Source organism: Festucalex cinctus, chromosome 1 (genome assembly GCF_051991245.1).
Source record: "Festucalex cinctus isolate MCC-2025b chromosome 1, RoL_Fcin_1.0, whole genome shotgun sequence".
In the NCBI taxonomy this organism is placed as follows: Eukaryota; Metazoa; Chordata; class Actinopteri; order Syngnathiformes; family Syngnathidae; genus Festucalex; species Festucalex cinctus.
The window spans coordinates 22,754,450-22,780,268 of record NC_135411.1 but is presented as its reverse complement, the minus strand read 5'-3'; the positions used below and the strand labels follow the sequence as shown (position 1 = coordinate 22,780,268).

Here is a 25,819-nt window from a genome sequence, read left to right as displayed (position 1 = left end):
TGGTATGATAAATAAATAATAATATGCCTCACCTTTTTCAGAATTGAGCAAAAATGGATAATAGTGTTCAGGGGACACTTCATTCGGCACACTTTAGTCAACCTTATTATCCTCATTTATTCTCAAGACAGCATTTTTTTCATAATGTTATGACTTTATTCTCATGAGATCAAAACTGTTTTCTTGTCATGCTCAAACATTCTCATAAAAGGATGACTTTGTTATTTTAACTTTACAATATTTTCTACATTATTCTTTACAAAACCTGACAAAAAAATTCAAGTAACATTTAGATTTTGCATTTTAGTTGAGTTTTCTTTTTATTGTATGTATTATTTGCATAGAAATTCAGCGTTTTCTCTTATAATGACGAGCCATAACTTGATGACTATTTTCATAATATTATGATTTTTGCTTTTAACATTATTTTGTTCATTAACTATTTTTCATAACCTTATTGCTTTCATCTTATATGTCAATTTACGTTTGCGTTGTTATTTTATTTGTTTTTATTATGACTATTACTCTCCTAACTTTACATTTTTTGTAATATTACGACTTTTGTGGTGATAATGTCACATTTCGTAATATCCATCCATCCATTTCCTTGACCTCTTATTCCTCACAAGGGTCACGGGGGGTGCTGGCGCCTATCTCAGCTGGCTCTGGGCAGTAGGCGGGGGACACCCTGGACTGGTTGCCAGCCAATCGCAGGGCAACATTTCGTAATATTTTGTTCTTTTTTCTTCTCGTCATGTTTTTTTTTTTTAATCAGAAAATTCTTACTTTATTCTGAAAAATTTCCTTCTTTTTGTGTCATAATGCATTTTTTTTTTTTGTAATTTTATCACTTTAAGGTAACAAGACATTTTTCTTGTAACATTATGACTTTTTTTCACGAGTTTATTAATTTTTTTTCTCCTAATATGAATGGTAAATGTATAACTTTATGAACTCATAAAAGTAAGTGTAACATTATATACAACATTGCATTTTTTCTAAACTTTGCCTCATAATGTTACATTATTTATTTTAGCCTTCATTATTTTTAAAATAATTTTTTTAATGGGATCTATACCAGTGTGATAATTTCCATAATAGCTAGTTTTCATTTCATTTTGAGTTTTATTTAAAAAATTTGGTTCGTTTGAATTCGTGTTCAGAGCAAGTCTGTCAACTTTTAATTACCGTAGTTTTTAAAAAATCCTTCATTTTTGTTTAGTTTCTGTTAGTTTTAGTATTATAGTAGTGTTTTTGTTTGTTTGTTTTGTGTTTTTTAATGTGTATTTCTTGAAAGCAAGATGTTCATGTAATTTTCAAATTTTATTCTCTTAACTGTGTCTTAAATGTAATATTACGGCTTAAATATCCGAAAATTTCACAACTTATTGTTACACTTTTTTTGTTGTAAGATTGCAACTTCATTCTCATAACATTAAATCTGGTTTCTAATGGACCTCCCTGCGCCAATAGATCAAATATTCTTACACTGCTACACAAACTCGTATGTCTGTACCATCGTAAACCAAGGACCCCGCTGCATTAGCAACTGCATCTCACAAGAAGCAAGCTTCACACCTTCTGTGTTTTTGTCGACAAGGTCATTTTTTTTTTCAGCAGTGGCACTTTCAGCCACATGCCCGGTCGATAATATTTCTTCAAAAACCATTATGGCAACGTATCCCCCACTCCCCCGAGAACGGCGGCTGTACGCCGCAGAAAAGAGAGGCCGAGCGATGACGTTATCGAGCTATCTCATCTCAGAGCAGATAAAGCAAAAGAGTTTTCTTGTTCTCTTGCGTGTCGCTCTGCCAGATATAAACAAAGACTTGATGAAGTCTTCGTCATCGCGGAGTATTGTCTGCTTAAAGGAGCTACTTGGAAGGAAGTAATCAAACACTACTCGATGGTCATTGGAATAAACGGGCATTCCGGTCCCGTTGACAATGGCGGCAGATGGGTGATTAGCTGGAGTGTCGGGCAGGCCGCGTTCACGCTCGAGGACTTCCGCAATCAGCGACCCTTCAGAAAGAAGATGAGATGAGGCTAACAAACGGCATCTTGTCAATCATTCTTAATTTAAAAATGATTCTGATTTAAATCTAATTCAGGAAGGTTGCGCCAATGTGCTATGAAGCTTTGTGTCTTAAGGTTTTAGGGCTGATAGCTTTGATGTGAGCTAAAACTGTATCTTTTTTTTTTTTTTTTGTCCTCAGAACTTAAATTTCTGGTAGTTCAGAATCTCTCTAAAAAAATATCAGCATAGCAAGCCAACTTTATTTCAGACATTTTTAAATGTAAGATTATGACTTAAATCTCGCAATTTAACATGCTCTCCCTGTAACATTCTATCTTTACTCTCTTAACTTTTAAGTAATGTTAACCAAGATTGAATTATTGTAAATTTGGAACACTTTCTAGTTTTACAATTTTGTACCCTATGACTATGATTTTAATCTCAAAACTTTACTTTAATTTTATTTTCCCGTAATGCTCCAGCTATATTGCCATAATTATGGAACTTAATATCTTAATTCTCTGAATTTGGCAGCTTTTTTTCACTTATCTGAATATTCAGGTAAATTAAAATGACAAATATAACCTCAAAACCATTCTTTTTAACATTCCATCTATTTTTTGGGGGGTCTGATTCGTCTTCTCATAATATTACAACTATCCTCATAAATATACAAATATTAACGCTACTTATATTAAGACTTGTTATAATGACAACTGGGGGTGGAGCCTGAACATTGAGATTACAATGGCTTCCACTTACTTGTAGAAACTAGGGGGGAAAAAAAGCCTTTTCAGACAATGGCAGTTTCATTTATGGAGGCGGCACTTCATACACTAAATTGTGTGTATGTGTCACGGAGACTGAAACACAACTACTCCTTCCCTGCATTGATACTTCAAAGAGCAGACAAGTACAATGGTGCCTTGCGATTTGAGTTTAATTTGTTCCATGAAAAGTCAAGACTTGGATACCTCAACTCATCTTTTCCAAATTAATTTAAATGCCATTAATCCGTTGCAGCTCCCTCCCCCCCCAAAAAACAATTTCAAAATGTTTAAAAAAAAAAAAAAAAAGGAACACAGTACTATAATAATGTACGTAAAAACATGTTTAAAGAATGTAAATAATTAAACAGTTTGTGCATCATGATTGATTGTCACTCTTTCTGGTATGTATGACTTGGCCATCAGAGGGCAGTATAACAGTCATGAAGACAAACAAAGAAGAGTTCCATGGCTATGAGAAATGACTCCGTAAACTGCAGTAATATGTTAGTTAGTGGTTTGGACGCAAATGTATGATAGGGCAAAACAGAGACGATTAAACAACTTTTATTTGACATGGGGTCATGAGGCACTAGCTGAGGCAAACAGGTGGGCACGCAGGTCAATGTTATATTTCGGTGCAAAATGTTTGTCCAGGTGGGTGATGTGGAGGTCTGCAATCCAAATCAGAGTCAAAGTTCTAAGCCAAGTTCAATGCCAGTAATCAAGTGTCTATGGTCAACACAATTAGTCCAAAATCCAAAAGTCCAAATCCAATTTCCAATTGCCAAGGTCAGATAGGCAAGACAGGGTAGACTTACAAAGCAGGTCAGGTGGCAGGCAGAGGCAAAGGTCGGGAGAAGGGGCAGGGTCAAAGATCAGGTAGGTTCAAGAACAGGTTCAGGTTCCGAAAAATGGCTGGTGACTGACGAGTACTGTAAAAGCAAGGGCACAGCAGGGAACAGGTGAAACTAATAGGGCTATTTATGGTGAGTTTTATTTTTTTCTCCAAGCTGAGGCATAAGAAATTGTTCACAGGAACTGGCCCTTCAAAATAAATGGGTGAACGGGAAATAAACAGAAAATGTAGTTCTTTGCGGAGATAAAGAATATATGTCTGTGAGTGTTGTTGCATGGTCTGTCTTGCTTCTTTGAAGAGTTGTTTTTGAAGAATCTGTCAAACTGCTGCTTCATGTGATTTGAGCTCACCGCCACCAGTGTCAACAATTTTTTATTCACAAGTCAAAGCAAAAAAAAAAAAAAAAAAAGGGCTTGTATTTTGAGAAACTCCTAAATTGGGTCACGCACATGTCAAAGCGCCATCATATGTGCCACTGAAACAAATTTTCAGGAATAGGCAGATAACAGAAGATTTATTTGTTTTTTTAATTTCACACTTGATGGGTGGGCAGACCCTCGAGAGAGACGACTATTTGTATACAGGCAATTAAAAAGTCTATTTTCCATAATAAGTCCCCTTTAATGAAGCCCTCCTCTTCTTTTCGTGCTAATGAATATGGAGCACAAAGACAAGCTGGATCAGGTACCGTATAAAAAAAAATAAAAAATGCTCCAGGCAGCTCATATTTGTGAGCAGTATTAATGGTTTTGAGAATGGCCGGATGACAGCCCTCGCAGGGTTGGAAAGCAAGCATTAATCATACATTTCCAATTGTGTGCTTCAGAAAAAAAAAAAAAAAAAAAAAAAACACTTTCGTGGAGAAGCCTGCAGAGGTCACTAATTGAAGTGAGAGGGTGGTCCACCGATACCCTTGGATGCGGGAATGACTAGTCAATCCCGTTGACATGTTTAAAAAAAAAACGACACTTCTCACGGGATTTTCTTAATGTGCCGTTACGAGTGGTGTGCGGTGCGTTCGTGGGTCTCGTAAAAAAAGAGCACCCGACAGACGTAAATCGTACGGAATTAATGTTCCTCGGCAAGTTGAATCTGAAACTGGAAACACAAGGATGACCAGAATGCATCCCACTGGACAGCTTCTGTTTTCTCATCAATTTAAAATTTCATTTACTGCGCCAGGGTGTCCAGTCGGTCACTTGCCTGAAACAGGGCCGTCCATTTCAGCAACACATGAAATAGGCTGTGGCAAGATGATTCACATTAAAACATCCTGTCAACTGTTGGACATTGTGAACAAAATGCACAATATGTCTTATTTAACACAATGGGGCCTATTCACTAAAGGTTTTTGCCGCCTTTGCACGGCGCTAACCGGTAAAAATGGAGCAATCCGGGAGCGCCTAATTCACTAAACACGCGCAGATGGGGAAATCCGTCACTAAGTAAGTGCGCTGCCAACCAGATTGCTCCACGGTGTGCCGTGTTATTTGCGCGTATGTAAATTAGGTAATTTGCATACATTTGATGCAAAATATGCCCACCCCAAGGCAAATGAGACTCATTGATATACGGCGTCTAATTCACTAACGCCAGCGCAAATTGCCACAAGGAGTTTGCGTGACGCAAATAACGTTTATGAATCCGCAACCTCGATCCCGGGATCATGACAGCAGTGCAGGTGGCACGGTGCATGTCACTTTCTGGCTTATCACGAAGAGAAGAGAAGAGAAGAGAAGAGAAGAGAAGAGAAGAGAAGAGAAGAGAAGAGAAGAGAAGAGAAGAGAAGAGAAGAGAAGAGAAGAGAAGAGATGAGAAGAGAGAGAGAGAGAGAAGAGAAGAGGAGAGAGAGAGAGAGGGGTGGGGGGGGGGGGGTTCTTTGTTAGTTTAAGACACATATTTTATTATTATATATTTATATTCACTTTTACGTGCCAGATGCATACTATACGCCCACGCCAACCTATGAAAAAAATATTATAAAAAAAAACGATTGCACCAATAATTTGTACTTTATGAACGAATGGCGTCGTTGTCGTTCTCTCTGCTCTGTACATCTTAATGTCGCTCTAAACGCTTACTCTCGGTCCAACCTCGCTTTCTGATAATGTCATAGTTCTCGCAACTGTTACTATAACAACCATGTTATTGGCGCAAATCCATTGCCATGTGTGGTAAATCAGGTGCAAATTTGCTCCAAGCTGTCAGTTTTGTGGGCGTGTTTGCGCCGGTATATGATTAGAGCAATATAATTAGTGAATAGGTGGGTAACTGGGCGCAGTTGTGGTGCAATATTTCGCGCTATTACCGGATGCAGCACATTCTTAGTGAATATACCCCAATGTCTTTTTTTCTCCTACCATAACAACTTTAGTCCCTGAACATGACTATTTTTAAATTACAGTCCTCCCCCAGAAGCCCTGCTGCGAATTGCGAAAATATGTGAGTTAATTGGCGCCCACCTGAAGAGGCTCGTAATTCCATATATCCATCCATCTATTTTCTTGACCACTTATTCCTCACAAGGGTCACGGGGGCTGCTGGCGCCTATCCCAGCTGGATTCAGGCAGTAGGCGGGGGACACCCTGAACTGGTTGCCAGCCAATCGCAGGGCACACAGAGACAAACAACCATCCACGCTCACAAGCACACCGAGGGACAATTCGGAGCGCCCAATCAACCTGCCATGCATGTCTTTGGAATGTGGGAGGCGACCGGAGTACCCGGAGAAGACCCATGCAGGCAGGGGAGAACATGCAAACTCCACCACCCGAGTCCTCAGAACTGGGAGGCGGACGTGCTAACCAGTCATCCACCGTGCCGCCCATAATTCCATATAGATGCCATAAAATGGCGCAAAAGTACTTTTTTCTATTAGACAAGGTTATAGCCTGATTAAAACGAGCACCTTCCTTGATGCCAGAAGATGGTACCAGCATTTATTTCTATTGGATATAACTATGGCCTGAGTAAATGAAGCTCCCTCCTCTTTTCAACATAGTAGCTTGGCATGCATCCATCCATCCATTTTCTGTACTGATTATTCCTCACAAGGGTCGCTGGGGCGCCAAAGCCTTTCCATGCGGAATTTTGGGGTGAAAAATTGTGAAAACAGTGAATATTTGGAATGAGCTAAATAATACCTCCCATCACATGAATTTCTGGATTATTTTGAAATTGGAATGATGTGAATCGGATGAATTATGTGGCAGGAGATGCATGCCAAAATAATGGTGAAGACCTTCAGCCTTCACACAATAACTTTCTTCAACCCTTTGATGTAAACAACACTAACAAAAATAAATAATTTTCAAAATGTCAACATGTTCCAAATAATAAGGCCGTGGAAGCATACAATTAGCAGCCTGCCATCCTCGCACTTCTTCGTTGCCAGGACGTTTACAGCAAGGTACAAATGTAGGTTGCACCGTCTCGGCTCATCGCTGCAGCCAAAGCTTGTCGGTGCCCCATGGAGACAATAGCTAATCACGCTGAGATTCCGTCATTATCCGTCTTTGCTGTCATTTAAATGAAAGCTGTCTGACACAACATGAGTGTGCTAGCTGTCCATTGTTACCGCGTCGACAACACACAAACAGTCCTATTTGCGTTCCCAGAGCAAGTCTAGCACAAATTGGAGTCTAACTGTGTGCATGGGTGGAGTTTACTCTCTCTTGCCGATTTTGTAGACTTTGCAGATAGATTTAGGCATAATAGGGCGTTTGCATTGTTGTGCGCCATTGTAGGATGGAATGGAGCCTTTTCCCTGCCATCAGAGCAGCACTCCTTATTTGCATTGAAATTAGGGCAGTCGGTGCGAAATAGACATCAACCATACAAAACTGTCTGCCTGCACCTCAATTGAATCCACCAAGATTGTGCTACACTGCCTGTGCCAGTAGATAGACCAGGTTTTTGCGAGTCTAAAATCTAGTCTACTTTTCGTCACCAAATTGCGAGATGTGCCGGCGACATGACAGCCGCTTACGCCTGAACACCCAGTGAGGCAGAGCACATCTACAAAATTCACAAACAGTATAGTAAGACTTGCCCCGGCACCAAAATGAAGTTACATCTGTTTTTACACTGAGTGAACGCGTGCCAGTCTTACAAAATAATGTCAAAAATCTTTTTAAACCTTAAAAAAAATTATGGTTTATGTTAAAGCGCGTAGTGGAAAGCCGACAAATTTGCAATTGTACTAAATTAAACATTTCTGGATCAATTTAGTCCTAAAATTAAAGTAAATGATAATGTGCTGTACTTTTCATGCTGTATAAACATTTCAACTTCACTCTTCATTTTTATATACACACCAATAAGCAATAATAGTGACAATGCTGAGCGTTTCAGTGGCGAGGCACCCTAGCAGAAAACAATGAAAGGTGTGAAATAATGCAGCAGGCTTTGAATGGCGTATCACAGTGGTTCTCAACTGTTGTCACCCAGGGACCCGCATTTTCATATTGTTGCAAAGTCACGACCCACGTTAATAATAAACATGTTTTGTTTTAAAAATAGCTTCTGATACCACATGTATAATGTATTCTATTTTCGAACACTGTTCCAAATAAGATTGATGTACTGCCTAAAGTATATGTTGGTGGTCGGCCAGAGGCTGAGCTGCGCTGTATTTGTTTATAAAGTGAAATAGTGGCTAAAGCACTTGGCAGCGACACTTCCTGCTGCTTACCTAATATGTTCCATGTGGGAGCTTGGTGAGTCCCTGTACTGCTTGAAAATCAGAAAAAAAAGAAAGGGGAAAAAAAAACCTGAATGACACAAATTGCACCGATGTTAAAAAATAAAATGAATAATACTTATTTATTGATTTTTATTTAAAAAAATAAATAAATAAAAAATTCTAGGATTATAGACCAACAAAAATCAGGGCTTGTGCTAATAGATAATAGGCTTTTAAAAAATTATTATTGGAGCAATTATTCTCAAATAATCTAATGGACAAAACTTGCAGTGACCAATTTTAAGGTCCAGCAAACAGAGGCCAACGTTCTCCTTCGCGTTGAGCATAAACAGCCAGTCAGCTTAACGAGGGGGATTTTCTCCGGGAAAGCGGCGTTAAGACGATGAAAGCGAGTCCGAGGCGTGCTATAAGAGCATCCCCGGAGGCAAACGGTGACCTTGAATAACCTTCGTAAAGTTTCCTCCGAGTTAATGTGGATTAATTCTCTCCTCTCTTGTCAGGACATGCCAATTAAATTAGGCATTAACTTTATTTCTTTTCCGTCGGCCAGACTTTATTATCAGCCAGGTCTTGATCCTAGGATTGGTCGCATAACAAAAGATGAAGAAAAAAAGAAAGAAAAAAACCGCCGAGTGAGTATTGTCTAATCTGCGGGCAAATAATTATGGCTTAGCCAGCGAGACTGAGCTAATTATGTCTATAGCCACTGAATCATGATGACAACGGACAATGGAAAATGGCCAGTAGAAATATTTTGCACAGTAGAGGAGGAGGCAGTTTGAAATTTTTTTTTTTTCATTTGTTCTTTTTTTTAATTTGTCCAGTTTCTATCGTGATTGTCCTCATAGGTGTTGCATTATTAGCGTTATTGTCAATTTTTACAGTGATTATACCGCATACCCTCGCAAAGGGGCAAATGTACAACAAGGCTTGAAATGAGAGGCTTCGCCGTTTGAGAATCAAAAATTGCATTTTGTATCTCATCCACATTGAATAGTAAAACTGAAAATCAACCAGTAACAGAAAGTAGGAGGAGGAGGGAGAGGACGACGACGGTTCACCAGACTCATGTAACCTACTGCGGGTAAATGGAAGTTGAGGGAATCTTGGTACGTGTGCACCTAAACACATTGTAGAGTTGATCCTAAGTCATGTTGGCGAATAAGCTAAGCTACATTTTTGACAAATATCATTCTCATGAAAAAATGATGAGAAAGGATGCTAATTGCTAAGCTAACCTAACATTGACACAACAAGCACGTTTAACACTGTAATTAAGTGTATGGGTGATCGAGTGCACTTTTCACAGACATCTGGCTGGGACCGTGTTTAAGCAGAAAACATCAAATTTTAAACAACAAGATAGCAGGCAAGTTTAGTAAGTCTCAAGACTGGAGAGAAAATCCACTTGTGAAACAGAAAAGAAAACGGAATTGAATTATGGTACGCTGCGCCGTACGTCAGCCGGGAGTAGCGGCCTATAAGGTTGGCTGTTTAATCTAAATCATTAATGTTTGTTTTCACAATAGAGTCCTGATTTTTATTTTGATTAGAGATCTGCACGATATACGTTTTAAAAAATGACATTACAGCAGATCTGCGCTTAAAAAATACCGTATTTTTCGGATTATACGTCGCTCCGGATTATAAATCGAACCAGCCAAAAAATGCATAATTAAGAAGGAAAAAACATATATAAGTCGCACTGGAGTATAAGTCGCATTTTTGGGGAAAATTTATTTGGTAAAATCCAACACCAAAAACATACATGTCATCTTGAAAGGCAATTTAAAATAAAAATAAAATAGAGAACAACAGGCTGAATAAGTTACATGACTGACATGTCTGGTAATGTCAGTAACGACGTAACATATTAAGAGTTTGTAGCGAGCAGTGACGGGAGTCGGAGGCGGAGTGTTGAAGCACGCAGCCAGGCTGGCGTTTTATTGACATCAGCTTCTGAGGTCTTAACAACAACTCCCCACTCAGCTAGAAGCTAACAGGCTAACTCCCCTTTTCTACATAACAAAACCTTCCCACCCGGAACGATCCCTTCGTCCCAAAGTTCCGTGGGTGAATTATGTTCCCATCACTACAAGTTATTCATATAACTCTAGCATAAAGAACATGCTAACAAGATTACCAAACTATCAGTTTCACTCCAAATCACTAAATCCAATGAAATCTTCATCCTCGGTGTCACTTTTAAACAACTCCCCCAACTCGGGAGGTAGACGATGCAATGTTGAACTTATCAACACAGGCCTAGAGCACCCTCTTGCGGTTTAGTGTGAAAATAACGTGAAATTATATAATAATGTGTTAATTTCACACATAAGTCGCACCAGAGTATAAGTCGCAAAAAAACTGCGACTTATAATCCGAAAAATACGGTACATTTTTGCTTCTTGACAAGAAAATAATTTGCTGCTATACACAATCTGAAATTAAGAAATAAATACTGTTGAGTCTCTTGAAATGAAAACCAGATGTTCATTCAATATGTTGTCATACAATATTTTCATTGTTTGATTAAAAAAAAAAACTTGCCTCAGGTCCCTGGGATTACCTGGAAAACAAAATGCTACACAAAATTAGGCAGTTGCACAAATGAAGTCATTCATTTGTAAAAATGCTCTGCAAAGAAATATATATGTATATATATTTCCAGCCATGTACATCATTTAAAAAAACAAGGAAAATACAAAGGTTCTGTAATGTTGTTTGACTATGGACATCTTTTCCAAGAAAGTCTAGTTTGAGCATATTTTTTTTTCCTACAATTGCACAGCTGTATGAAGCAATCAGGATGCCCTTTTTTTGACTTTCCTGTTAACAACCTGCTTGTAGCCGTGTACTCTGCTCAAATCTCATGTCGTTGACTGAACTCTTCTCATATTTCCCAGGAAAAAAGAAGCTTTTCTTGCCTTGTAACCGTACAGGCGAAAGAGTGTGAGAGACAGAGCGAGAGAGTCAAATGAATATTTGATAGTGTGAGATGGATAGGTTCTCCTCGGCGGGAAGTCAGCCCAATTTTGTGCTGTATTAGCCAGAATGTGATGTCCTGGGAGCATGAGTGCAAGCAAGTCTTTTCTGCTCCCTTTTAATACATGTCATCTCCAATTTTTTCTTACAATATGATTGTGATGCTACATAGGTTTGTACTAAGTAGAGTAGTGTAGGCCCAGGCTGTAGTACCAAACACCACTAGTGCTGTATAATTGATTTTTTTTTTTTTTTTGTAAATACACTTTTGTTAGATGAGTTCAAACTCTTCTTTCCATTTGAATCACCATGGGACCAGTCCACCCAACCCCAAAATCAAAAATGGTCCTGTCCCATCATTTTATGTCATTTTTTGTGAACCGGAAAGTAGCCTGTTAGCTAACGTACAGTGACAAACACAAATATCCTGATGAATTAGTTTTTTCAATTTTGTTAGAGGATTTAGTTTACTCCTGTTGTCATTAGTCACAATAAAAGTGTTCCCATAGCCCCAGAAGCCAAAATGGTACAATCCCATCATTTTATGTCATTTTCTGTGAATCAAGAAGTAGCTAGCTGTTAGCCAACGTACAGAGACAAACACAAATGCACTACCGTTCAGAAGTTTGGGTTCACCAAGAAATGTCCTTGTATTTGTGAAAGAAAAGCACTGTTTTCTTAATGAAGATAACTCTATGCACTGTAAATGTGGAAAATGACTATTCTAGCTGCCAATTGCTGTTTTTTGGTGCAGTATCTACATAGTTGAACTATCACGCCAGTGTTCTCCAGGTACAAACTGTTTGCCCATTGCGTCAGAAGGCTAATGGATATTAGAATATCCTTGTGCAATAATGTTAGCACGTACTATTCCATGCGAGGAATTGCCGAAAACACAGAATTGACTGAGTGGCCCTAAACTTTTGACTGAAGTTTATGCTGCTGAATTATTTTTTTCAATTTTGTTAGAGGATTTTGTTTACACCTCTTGTCATGAGAGTCACAATAACAGTGTTTTCGCAGACCCAGAAGCAAAAATTATACTGCCCTGTGATTTTACAGCGTCCTCCGTGAATCATCAAGCACCATGAGGATGTTTTTTTCTTGTTAGAGGAATGTGTTTATGTGTTCTGGGGGAAAAAACATATACCGGCAAAGTGTATTTTATTGGTATTATAAGGTAAGTTAATATAAAGTAATTTAGCATTTATTTGTTAGTCAGTTCACAAAGTTAGCAATACTAAAAGTACACATTTTCTTCATAAAATCCAGAGCTAATAATTACGGGAAACTATTAGGTGCCCAGAGAAGTTTTTAGTTATGCCATCAAATCAGGTAGTGTGTAAAACCCCATTTTTTTTTTATACTTATAGACCCTGTGCATTTTTATTTTTTTTTATTTTTTTTTAACCATAAGAATCTGTACTTTTGAAGTACAGTAAATGCAGCATGAGAGTACTTTTGCCAGCACTGGCTGTTTGTTAGCAATTCTCGTTCTGACTGATGTGTTGAATGAGGCAAGTTTAACTCAGTTTCCCGACTCAAGGAGTTCATTTCAAACTGAGATGAATCCTGTCGGGAATCAGGAATTGGCAGGATGTCGTGGTTTGTTCCAAAACAAAGATCGAGTCTAAGGATGTCTTGACATTGAACGCAGATGAGAATGCTTAAGTGTTGGTGAAATGCCACATTGCAACGTGCCTCCAGATGAGACTGAGTGAACCTGAGGTCAGGCGGAGGTGATGGAAGAAGCGTGAGAGCGTGAAAGCAAGGTTGGGGCGAATGTTATTGCAAAAGGAGTGGCCATTTTACACTTTTTTTTTTTTAAGCTGGGCTGTGAATAATGCATGAAAAGGCAAAGAAAATGTCCGTCGCTCGGCAAGCTTTGGTTCAACGTCTGCAGACGAGAGGAGAAGAGTTAAAACATTTTTCTTCCGCACGGAGCAAAGCTTTTGGGTCAGCAGAAATACTTATTTCCCATCTTTCTCACTGAACCATGTCAGTTCTCGCTCTTTATTGCAGCGGTCTCGGCTTCTCGCTTCTGTCGCAGAAGTGCTGAAGTCAGTAAACTCGCCTGGATTTGTTTCTTTGGAGTGCGAGCGCTAAGCACTTGTGTGAAATCTTACCGTCCTGCTAGATTAACTAGCCAATGACAGAGGTTTTTCACGGCCTCACTTCCATCACCGCGGAGTGATGCGCTCCACCTGGAATTCTTTTATTTCACTGCCGGGAACGATCGGTGTAAGAGAGGCTGTTGATCATGCGCTCCACAACTTATCCAATCACAAGCAAACCAAGCGAGGATTCCCGCAGAAATTGGAGATAGTTATCAGTCATTTAAACCTGACACGGAGCGATAGTTGGCCATGAGTGGAATGTCAAGGAGGGATTTACAGTACGAGGGCCTGTGAAATAGGTGGCCATTTGTGCATTTAGTGGAGCAAGACTGTGATTGCAACCAACAGGTCTGCAGATCAAAACGATTATTCACTGGAAAATGTTAAGAGGCCTGCTTCTTGATATGACACTTTCATGGTGGAGGATGTTTCCTGTTACAAAATTGGCGATAAAAAGATCCTTGACGTCCCACTCCCCCAGCTATCTCAGGTTTGAAGGGTGTGTTTTTTTCTCCATACTGCATGTTTAACTCTTTCCATTAAGGCAAACTTTGCTCCAGAGTGTGTCAATAATCTTGAGATTACATTGTACATTAATTGTATTGTACATCATACTGTACATTGTCGCAAAGCAGCCCTAGAAAGTAGTGTTCTTTTCCTTTTATGCTTCATGTTTTTGCATCTGTAAACTTATAGATGATGAGTGACTGCAGGGAGGTCCCCGTATTTAATCATATTTATGAACAATTTTCATTACAGATGTGGAATTTTGATATGACCACATTAAGTTAAATGCCAAGTTAAAAAAAAGCCTTTAGTTTAGAAATTATTATTATTATTTAAATGTAGTAGGAGTGTAGAACTAATGTCGAATAACACTGAACTCTCCTTTAAAAAAAAAAAAGAAATATATATATATATATATATATATTAGTGCTGTCAAAGTTAAAGCATTAACTAATTAATTAAGAACAAAAAATTATCGCATTAATCATTGTGTGACCACAGATTAATCACATTATTAATTTTGACCGCAGATGATCCTTTTTAGCCGACAGTGGATGGTTACGTTAAAGGTAGCTGTTGGAGTTTGAGGAATAAACATAACTACATGCATCAAAGTAAAGCATTTAATAAATGTTTACATATGCCGTAGTTCATTTTTTCTCATTTTAAATTATGTAAATAATTAATTGACGAGAAAAAGCAGGATGAGCGTGTGCAGTAGATATAAATTTTTGAAGACGTCCTCATAACATTGAATGTCGAAAAAATTAACACATAACTGGTGCGTTTCAAATTTATCGAGCAAAATATGTTGGGGAAAAAAGCCTTTTTACGTCAGTGATTAATCACGATTAATCAAAATTCTAAGGCGATTAATCTGATTAAAAAATGTAATCGTTTGACAGCTCTTATATATATATATATATATATATGTATGTGTGTGTGTGTGTGTGTGTGTGTGTGTGTGTGTATTGTTAAATGAATTCTAGAAAGACTGTTTTTTTAAAATTAAAAACAATTAGCAAATTTATAAGTGAAATTCTGAAATGACATGTTTTTTTTAATTGAAATAATTATACGTCAAAAAGGTTGTCTTCGTAATAAAAATAAAAATTAAATGTACTATTACATCAAAATTAACCATTTTTAACAAAAACAAATCTTGTTCTTAAAGCTGCTCTATGCAGGAAATTGAATTTCAAATCACTACTGCCACATGTGGCTGAAAATGAAACTGCACACTCCCGTCTTCACGTGCATGCTGAATGCCCTCGTACAGCACAACTTTATTACTTAAGACTGGAGAGGCTAGAATCATCATAACCAATTAGCAGTGTTAGGTAAGAAAAGTTTTATTCTACTCTATTTATTCTAGTTAATATTGTTTAGTACGACAAACTATGCAAATTGTTGCCCATTCGGCATCCATTGCAGCCTCGTCATCCTGGAAGGGGGACGAGCACATCTGCCTTCTCAAGGTTTCTAATTTTTTCCTCTGTTGTGTTTTTTCTAGTTTTTCCTTTTGTGGTTCGATCAGGGGATGTCGTTGATATTTGTCAACTGTGGACATGTGAAGCTCTTTGAGATTCTTGTGTGATTAAGTGCTAAATAAATAAACTTGACTTGTACAATTATTGTTTGAGGAACTGTAGGTCTTAAATATATTTGACACAACAAAATTCATTGTCGTGGCTTGCTGAAACTACAAAAGGCTAACGTCACCGAGAAAAAAAAGGCGGCATTTAGCCTGAATGGAACGCAACGGAGTGGAACGTCTTTTCTTCAGCATACTTATACATACAGCATACTTTTCCATTTCATCCATTCTTCGAGTTCATTTCATGCTAAATGGCGCCGTCCACTTCAATTTTGACCCTCAGTTACAACCGAAAAGTGGGCGAGCTTGAGGTAACTGCTAATTGAAAACAACTCAACACATTTTTTTCTAAATGCCAACATCACTCTTTACCTTTGGAGGAGGAAAAAAGCCATTTGTGCATCCTATATAGAGTAGTTAAAAACTTCCAATTAAGTGGCAAACCGGGTGTCATTTGAATAGTATTAAGCAGGGATGTCGGAATTCCTGAATGTAAATTTTGAAATAACTTACTGGTAGTTCCTTTGTAGAACAAGTAATGAATAAAATAACTACGTTACTTTTAAAGAAAGTAATCAGTAAAGTAACTACATTACGTTTTCAATCAAGCAATCATTGAAGCAACTAAGTTACTTTTTCAGGGTAACACTGTATAAGAGTACCAGCAATTTTGCTTGTATAGTAAGAAAATAGCATTTGACTTCCTGTTCAACAGTCCCGGACTTGTTCTACGGCTGCCACGACAGAGCTTTCTGACACTGGTTAGAACATTTCACTTCACAATGCCTTCGTACTCTCAAGATTTCATTGTACAGATTCAAGACACACTGTGTCGGATGTGGCAAAGCAGCCCCTGAACACAACCGGGCCTCCGACATATTTTGAGCTTCCTAACACTGAGCAGCACATTTTGTTTCACAATGCCTTGATAGTCTTGAGATTTCATTGCACCTTACACCTATTGAGACACTGTGTGAATGCGGCAAAGCAGCCTGGGCAAGAAAATCTCAGCTTCTTCCATGTTTACAGTACTGTAGGTAGCAAAATATGTCATGTTTGCACTCCCTTATGCAAAAATGTAAAACATCCGATTACAAAGTTGGGAAATTTGTAACGACGACTTTTAAATCATCACCCTCTTAAAATAATTGCCTGTCTTTTTTTTTTTTTTTTTTTGCCTAAATCATCTCCACACGATGCAAATGGTTAAATTTTTGTGTTTCCTGAAAATATATATATATATATATATATATATATATATATATATATATATATATATATATATATATATATATATATATATATATACATACTTAAGCTATTATTTTAAGAAGGCATCAAAATGATGCTTATTTTGTTTGAGACATTTTTAAGACTTTAGGAAGGGCAGATTTAAAGATGAAGTTGTGTTTTAAGTAGTGTTGTTCCGATACCGTTTTTTGGCCCCCGATACCGATACCGATGCCCAGCTTTGCAGTATCGGCCGATACCGATACCATACCGATACTTAAGGTTTTTTTTCCTCAACATGAAAAAGCTGTCCTGCTATTGGTTCAGCGCATTCAAGGGCCAATAGGATATCTTAGATCGGCATGCAGTGAACATGTCACATATCAGTGAATGTTGTGCACCAGCAAGACACAAGATGCTGCATCCAAAATCCTATATTAGCGTTGGAATTAATGGTATCGGCATGTTACTTGTGAGTACTCACCGATACCGATACTACTGTTTTAATGCAGTATCGGCACCTCTGCCGATACCAGTATCGGTATCGGAACAACACTAGTTTTAACTATGGCCTTCATGGAAAATCAAATGAATTTACGTCTTAAGGTTCTGCAGACACACTACATGAATTATTTTGGCTAAACTAACCCTGCTGTGGTTTTCCTTCAGGAGACAAAAACACCCGAGGATCTAACTGACTGCGAGGCAAGCCTTTTGTCTTATCTGCACCAAAACCAGCAGTGGCACATTTGCAATCGCATTTGGATAATAGGACAGAGGGGTGTTTGGGGATGGGGTGGTGGGGTCTTCCCACTGCGCCAAAAAAAAAAAAAGCCACTGGCAAATTTTTTTCACGATTGGCAGGCTGGTGATGGGAAATCAGGATGTGACCTTACTGGACTGCTGGAAGCAGGAAAATTGGAAATTTAATGTGCAAGGGAAACGTCTTTAATTACAAAGCCAAAAGCAGTAAGAGGCTATCGGCATCATCAGCACAAAAAAAAAAAAAAAAAAAGGAGTAGGCAGGGAGAAAAGTTCATCAAACAACCCAGCTTCCAGGAAGTTCTGTAAACGAGGCAGCGAGATCCAGCAGGATAAAAGTAATGATCCAAAAAGAGACTAAGAAAATCCAGCTTTCAGAATTAGGAGCCATTTTGGTATCAGCAGACCAAGCGTATTTGCCACCTAAACTATAAAAGATCAATTTTCGTGTATTATGTATCACGAACCATTTTTTTAAGCTGCATTGTGGAGTTTAAAATTTTAATGTTAAAGCTTCGTCTACATCACGCATGCTCCACCAATTCACAGATGAGTGCAAAGAGCCCTGACTTTTTAACTGTGACTGCACCAATCAGCTTAGCGTATGACACAATTGGGATGGAAAATGAAAAAAAAAAACAAGAGGCTGGCTTCGAGCACAGCCCAAACTTCAGCTCGGAAGAGTTTATTCAAGCGCATGTACACCCACGCGCACCTTGACACAGGGCTGCAGTTACAACTTTAGGCCAGTGTTGGCAGTCATGAGGAAAAAAAGTGAGGAACTCCACGAAGCACATTTAAGTATTGGAGAGAAACTCTTTTTGGACCATTTTCAGTACCTTACCGTATTTTTCGGATTATACATCACTCCTGATTATAAATCGCACCAGCCAAAAAATGCATAATTAATTAAGAAGGAAAAAACATATATAAGTCGCACTGGAGTATAAGTCGCATTTTTGGGGGAATTTTTTTTTGGATAAAATCCAACACCAAAAACATACATGTCATCTTGAAAGGCAATTTAAAATAAAAATAAAATAGAGAACAACAGGCTGAATAAGCGTACGGTATACTAACGTTACATGACTGACATGCCTGGTAATGTCAGTAACGACGTAACATATTAAGAGTTTGTAGCGAGCAGGGACGGGAGTCGGAGGCGGAGTCAAAAGGCTGGCGTTTTATTGACATCAGCTTCTGAGGTCTTAACAGCAACTCCCCACTCAGCTAGAAGCTAACAGGCTAACTCCCCTTTTCCAAATAACAAAACCTTCCCACCCGGAACTCTCCCTTCGTCCCAACGTTCCGTGGGTGAATTATGTTCCCATCACTACAAGTTATTCATATAACTCTAGCATAAAGAACATGCTAACAGGTTTCACTCCAAATCACTAAATCCAATGAAATCTTCATCCTCTGTGTCACTTTTAAACAACTCCCCCAACTTGGGAGGTAGACGATGCGCCGCTTCCTCTTCTACTGGCAATGTTGAAATTATCAACACAGGCCTAGAGCGCCCTCTTGCGGTTTAGTGTGAAAATAACATGTGAAATGATATAATGATGTGTTAATAATTTCACACATAAGTCGCGCCAGAGTATAAATCGCACCCCCAGCCAAACTATGAAAAAAAACTGCGATTTATAATCCGAAAAATACGGTAAATGTGAGCGGCATAATTTGGTAGTTTGATTCAGGAACCAAACATGGTACCACCTCAAGTAACATTAGAAAAAAAAACATTGTTAACAGAACAAAACAGGGATTTTTTTTTTGTGTGTGTGGTATGAGTACTCAAAAAAATGGTGCCTCGGATATCAGGAACCAGATTCGGTATCACAGAAACGGGAGAGGAGCCCCGTTTCTTACTTTGAGTATCATGATCCCTTTTGATTTTATTAATGTCTGGAAATTACCAGTATTTGGTACCTCAAGTAACAAAATGGAAATTATACTTATGTTGTCATCATGTCTTCGTTTGTTAACTGTGGCTGTCACTTTAAGATCGTGCACGTACTCGCACGTGCACAATGAACGAGCCAAACACAGATGCTGAAGTTACACTTTGGGCCAGAGGTGGCAGTCACGAGTAAAAGGGTGACAAACTGCAAAATGATCCTGTAAGTACCAGGAAAAGAACCACATTTGGTCTCTCATTAGCATTAGAGAAAGCCCAATTGTTAACTGATGTGTTTTTGGTGGTATCAGTAAAGAACTCAAAATTGATGCCATAGATATGAAGAACCAAATTGTGTACCTTAATTAATAGCAGCAACATACAGTATTTGCTACCTCAAGTCAGGAAAGGAATCTCATATGATGCCTTTGGAATTAGGGGAGGAACTATATTTTGTGCCTTTAGTATCAGAGACCAATTTTGGTCCCTTAAGTATCAGAAAAGAACCATATTTCGTACCTCAAGTAACAACAAATGAACCATATTTGGTGCATAGGGATAATGAGAGGGCCAAAATGTTGTATAAGTATCAGGTGCCATGTTTTGTACCTTGAGGACCATTTATGTTGCTGAATTACCAAGAGAGAAACCATAATTTGTCCCTGTAGTAAATAAGGCCTATTTGCTTCATATTTTATTCCTGTGCATGCAGCTATTTGGGGAGGGTGAAGCAAAGTGTCGGTGTTGTGTAGTCAGATCCAATCTAATAAAGTCTGATTGCCTTGAGTCGCGACATGCAACGATACATTTAACATTCATGCTTGCAGTGTAAAAACAGCCAAACTGCAGGGTAACAAATCACATAATGCGTCATGGCAGCAACGGAGTTGATGCACGACCCACTCGGAGCTTAATGATGACACGCGTGAGATCCATATTCAACATCCATTGGTCTTTATTAAGAGCAACAGCTTCGGCACCAGTTGTATCCCGATCCCGCCCCTGCCGCCGCTCAACCTCCCGCTCCCCTTCATCCCGGCGACTTTGATCCCTCCGACCCGCCTCGGCGCTCGACTGTCTTGTTTGCTCCTTGTCAGGCATTTTGCCAGGGAACATGTGCAGCCTGCTTTGAATACGGGATGATTCCTTCGGCGGAACGGGCGGGTGGTGTGGGGAGGGACAGCGGGGTAATTATCGGTCAAAGTCGTCAATGTCGTCATCTTTTCAGATGTAGTCTGCTAATGTCCCACTGGGGGTGTTCTGTCAGACTAATCAGAATGTTACCCACCAGTGAAGGGGGGGGGGGGGAACAATGGCTGTTTACGTGTTTGAAACCTGACTGAGGGGCTTATACACGCTGACAGGATATGACAGAGTAAATAAAGGCGCTCGATGGCCCCTGCAGGTATCTATAAAAGTTTGCCTCCTTGAGATTTTTTATTTTTTTTTTAAAGAAAGACAAACAAAAATGCTTAAGTAGGCCTCGTTTCAGAACAACCGCTTGGTCGTTCATTCCTTTACAGCCGCTTGCTGTAAAGGAATTAATTGATTAGGAACAGGTACCAAAGACTTTTGTATGGTACAGTTTTCTACTGTTATTTCATCAACTGCCAAGCATTACCACATCATAACTTTTCTTCAAAGGTGATAATGGTTACATAGCAGACAGGTGGCATGTTGCTTTCTAAAAGCTTTTCAAACTTGATGGTTTAATGGCATTTAACTGTGAGACCTTGCCACAATTAACATCAGTCTTGCCTTGGCTCTCTGAGAATGTGACAAGAAAATGAGTCTGGCGCGCAACATTCCGTCCTTCCATACGATCAAGACAGCACCAGCCTTTTGCTACAAAACAAAACAGATGTCGGACTAAGGACCTGCTCACAGACTTAAATGACAGTTGAAATAGGTTTAGAAGCAATGTGGAATCAGATAAATGGACCTAATCTTGTTGTGCTGGGGGTCCCTGGCCGGGAAATGGCCGGTGACACCTGAGACCCTGCAATGCGTCAGTGCTCCGACGCAGAAGCCCATACATCTCCATTTTACATGACAAGTCACGGGTGTGAATTCTTCAGCGAGGAATCAGTGCGAGAGAGGCTCATCGTGAGATTAGAGAGCGAGGAGGCCAACAAAGACGTAATGAGTTTGTTTTAGACGATAAAAAGGTGCTGCGGAGATTGTTTAGGCCTTATTAAATCAAGGCGGACTCTAAATCTCATCTGTGCAGAGACGGGGGAGAGAGACATAACACCATTGGAAGCAATTAGAGAAATGTGGTGCTGGACACTTTTAATTGTAGCTCTTAAAATAGAAAAGCTTTTAGCCCTCTTACAAGCCATTTCTTTATTTTCTTAGATACAGGCGTCTATTCTTTAGGTGGATGTGTCCGTCTTATTAGTCTAGACTGCCTGGTTCTGCATCAGTGACAGTTTGCCAATGTGCTGACAGACTCGAGCTATGTCGCTCTGTGATATTCCCACTACCACTTGCAAGAGAACAGAGACGTCCTGCCGTGGACACCACATAGAAACCATCAAAAGGTGAAAATAAATGTCAGAGTTGGCAAATGTCGGGGTGGAGAGAAGGACATAACAGTGACACAGGGTATGAATAGACCTCTATCAGTAGAGGAACCAGGTTTGATCCATACTATATCGTACTGTAGCTGTCCCGTTTTTAGTAAGTTAAGGATCAGGAAAGCAACCGGTTTGATACCCGAAATATCAGATACCATCAATTAAGTATCAGAAAAATAGTCATGCTCAATACCTCATGGTATGTATCTGGAATGGAATCATATTTAGTCCAATAAGTATATCTAAAGCAGGGGTGTCAAACTCATGTTAGCTCATGGAGGAAAATATATTACCAAGTGGGCGGTAAAATAACGGTATATAACTTTAAAACGATTGCCGTCAATTATACACAGAATGCTGCTATTTGTGTGCCAGCCCTAAATTACGGAGCTCAATTCTAATCATATCCAAAAAATAATACAAATGCAAATGGAACACGACAACACTGAGTCCTGGATGTGTTAAATCTACCTGTTTTGCATATATATATTGTTCCCAGAATGCATTGCGTGGCACAGTTAATAACGTTTTATAAGGACGCTAATCCTTGTCATATCTATTTGTGTTACCAGTAATTGAATTTGTATCGTATTTAACACGTTTGTTGGTGTATGATTAAAATTATTATTATTATTAATTAGAATAATAATAATAATGATAATAATTAGACAAATCGTAACTTTAAGTTGTGTGTAAAATAATGACATCCAGGACGATTCAACCGTACAAGGACTGCTTGTGAAGTTACAAATTTTATATATTTTGATTGTGGCCGAATGATTAATTAGTCTGACATTACAACTTTTTTTTTTTTTTTTTTTTTTTTTTTTTTTTTTAACTTTACAAAATCATCTCGCGGGCCGGATTAAACCCCTTTGCGGGCCTGATCCGGCCCGCGGGCCTTATATTTCACACCACTGGTCTAAAGGAACCTTAATTGGTAACTTAGGACTTATTGGTATTTTAAATAAAAGGAAATGGGATAGGTATGACTATGCATAAAGGAACCATATTTACCAACCTACGTATCAGTAAACCTTAATTCGTTCCTTAAGGTTGGAGTTTGAAAATCAGGGAATAAACAAAATATTGTACTTTTGGTATCTAGAAAGGAACCATATTCAGCAATATAGGTATCAGAAACAGAAACCATTATTAGAATCTTCAGAACTGCCAAGGAACCATATTTGGTTCCAAAAGTGTCAGGGAATCACACATTGGAATTGTATTCAGCGAATTTTGGATCAGGAAGCTTTATTGCTACCTTTATTACTCCCTCAAATCCTCTTTTATGCTCTCAAACAGTTTTTCTTGTCGCAGAAAAATTTTGAACATGTTCAAAATTTGACTATAATAGGAAAGAAAATCTGGTACGTTATTTCGTACCTGCAGTATCTGTAAAGGAACCATATTTAGCAACTTGTCTTTCAGAAACGATAATTGCTACCTTAAAGGCGGGTTCAAGGATATTTTTGTGGCTGCGTCTTCCGGGTGGATCATCTTAACGATTGTTTCTCTGTCCTGTCAATCAATCTGCGTAACGACGTCGTGCGCACTCGTTCCGAGCTGCGCATGCGCACTTTGAGTGTTTGTAGCATGTAGCTAGCTTCGTGTAGTGAGCGTTGGATTCGGCCATTCATCATTGTGACACACAAAAAAGTCTTTCATCCACACAAATAATGGTGTTTGAATTGTTCTTCCAATTTCTGATTTCCTGGAAAAAGGCTGCGGCTGTGTACACTGTTTCGACAGCTGTTCTGAGTTAAACGAGACTTCATCAAATTTGTCTTGTTCAACGGGTGGCTGTAGATTTGGTGAACTTTCATTTGCCTTGCTGACTAATGAAAGGCAAATTCCGGTGGTGGTGACACATGCGGATATTATGATTTATTCCCTTAATTAATTTGCACAATGTGACAGATTAGTCATGCCAATTACATGCTGATCAAAAGCACACATTACTCATAGATATCCATGTTGTTCAAGGCGCCCACACATGCAGGACATTACTCAAAACATGCGTAATTGTAAACTAAATATCTCATTGAGCCTGTGATCTTTGCGTCATTTGTAATGCTACCCCCTTAGCATTAAGCAAAGTCTACTAGATTGCGACTCAGGAGAGGGCAGACCTCCCCTCAAGGCAATTTTTACGTCCTTTGCTATTTTTGTGCAACCTGATTGATTTATCATGAACAATATTTGATTCAATATGGTAAGGACACTGCATGTTTATTTTCGTATTGTTATTTTTTTGTGTATATGTATAGGTCATTTGATTTGCTAGCTCAAGTATCATTGATCATATTTGGTACGTAAATCCTCGAGGACTGTTTTTGCCACTTTCTGTACTGGGAACCATATTGGAACTAATATCATGTACAATATTTGATATTTTGATCACGTATCAGTAAAAGTATCAGAAACTATAGTTGATATCTCATTCAAAAGGAACAAATATTGGTACATTGGTACATGTCTCGGGAACCAAATTTTGTACATTATCAATCATAAACCATTTTTTGCTGCATTATGTATTGGGAACCATAATCATGGTCTCAAGTATCAAGTACCATATTTAGTATTTTGGTACCTTGCAAATCAGTAACCATTTCTGGAACCTTGTGTATCTTAAACCTTATTTGGTACATTTTGTATAAGGAAGAAAATGTGATATATTAGATGCAATTTTGTATCGGGAACCATATTTGGTCACTAATGTTCCAGAAATCTGTCACCAAAGTATCAGGAACCGCATCTGCTAGCTACTTAAGGATTAGGATTCATTTTTGGCCATTTTGATGCATAATATATCAAGAACCATATTTGTTACATCAGGTCTTAGTAACCATATTAGCAAACTTATGTATTAGGAAACATGTTTGCTCCTATTTCAATCAGTCACCGTACTTGACAACTTAAATCCGGGGAACCACATTTGTTACCTTTTGTATCAGGAATCTTATATAGTACAGTGAGTGCAGGGACTTTATTTGGTGGCTCATCATCAACCAAAAAACAAACAAAACACAAACGCTACTCTGGTATTCGCACTCGGCAGGAGTGAATATGGACGAGATGCTCTTTCTGGCTGCTGTGCCTTTCTAACCCATTAGCATTAGCATAATTAGCACGCACGCTCCCATTTTACTGCTGCACTATGTTTTTATCGCGTGTGAGTGCCCAGCGTCCAAGTGAGTATCACGTTGCAACAAACAAGTAGATCTGTTCCAGTCAGTCATTAGAGTCAAACAACAGCGGGATGAGCTAATCGCGGTGGAACAGCGGGAGAGGAAACGGACGTCTTTTGACTGGCATCGGTCGTCCCTCGTGTGACGTTCTGCCAATTTCACGGCCGTGACTCTTGCATAAAGTTTGAGGCGACAGTGTACACACACGCCTCCATCAATGTCACCCACCCACTTCCCCCCTTTCGCTGTAATTAATCGTATATCTCTAGGGCACGGAGATAGCGATGCGGCGGGGGCAAAAGCTGAACGCGGGATAGCGTAATCTGACATTGATGTTCCAGCAGAAAAAAAAATAAAAAAAAAATGGACGTCCTGCTTCACCTTCGCTTTGTTCCCAGGGATGGGAAGTGGTGTGTGAAAGGGGTGTAATTAATGGACCTACAAATCGCTCCGGTTGGGTTTAATGACAATCTATGTGTTGCGGGGCCGCAGCCTTTGTTACTGTGGCAACGGCAAGCTCCTGACAGGTGATGGTGTATTTTTTCAAATGCTAATGAAGCGCAGCGCTTGGCCGGATTACACCTGAGGGGCCAACGTGTTGGG

At 39.0% G+C, this 25,819-nt stretch overlaps 1 long non-coding RNA gene across 2 annotated transcripts in view; it reads right to left on the bottom strand.

Annotated features, from left to right (window-relative positions):
* The window catches only part of LOC144020448 (uncharacterized), a 60,809-nt gene that overhangs the window by 19,007 nt on the left and 15,983 nt on the right, over window positions 1–25,819 (bottom strand). The window contains exon 5 of one of the 2 annotated variants that reach the window (XR_013283885.1): window positions 3,566–3,719. The exons of the other annotated variant lie outside the window; for it this stretch is intronic. This is a non-coding gene — a long non-coding RNA (uncharacterized LOC144020448). Of the gene's footprint in view, window positions 1–3,565; window positions 3,720–25,819 lie in introns of those variants that run through there. 2 annotated transcript variants of the gene reach the window in all.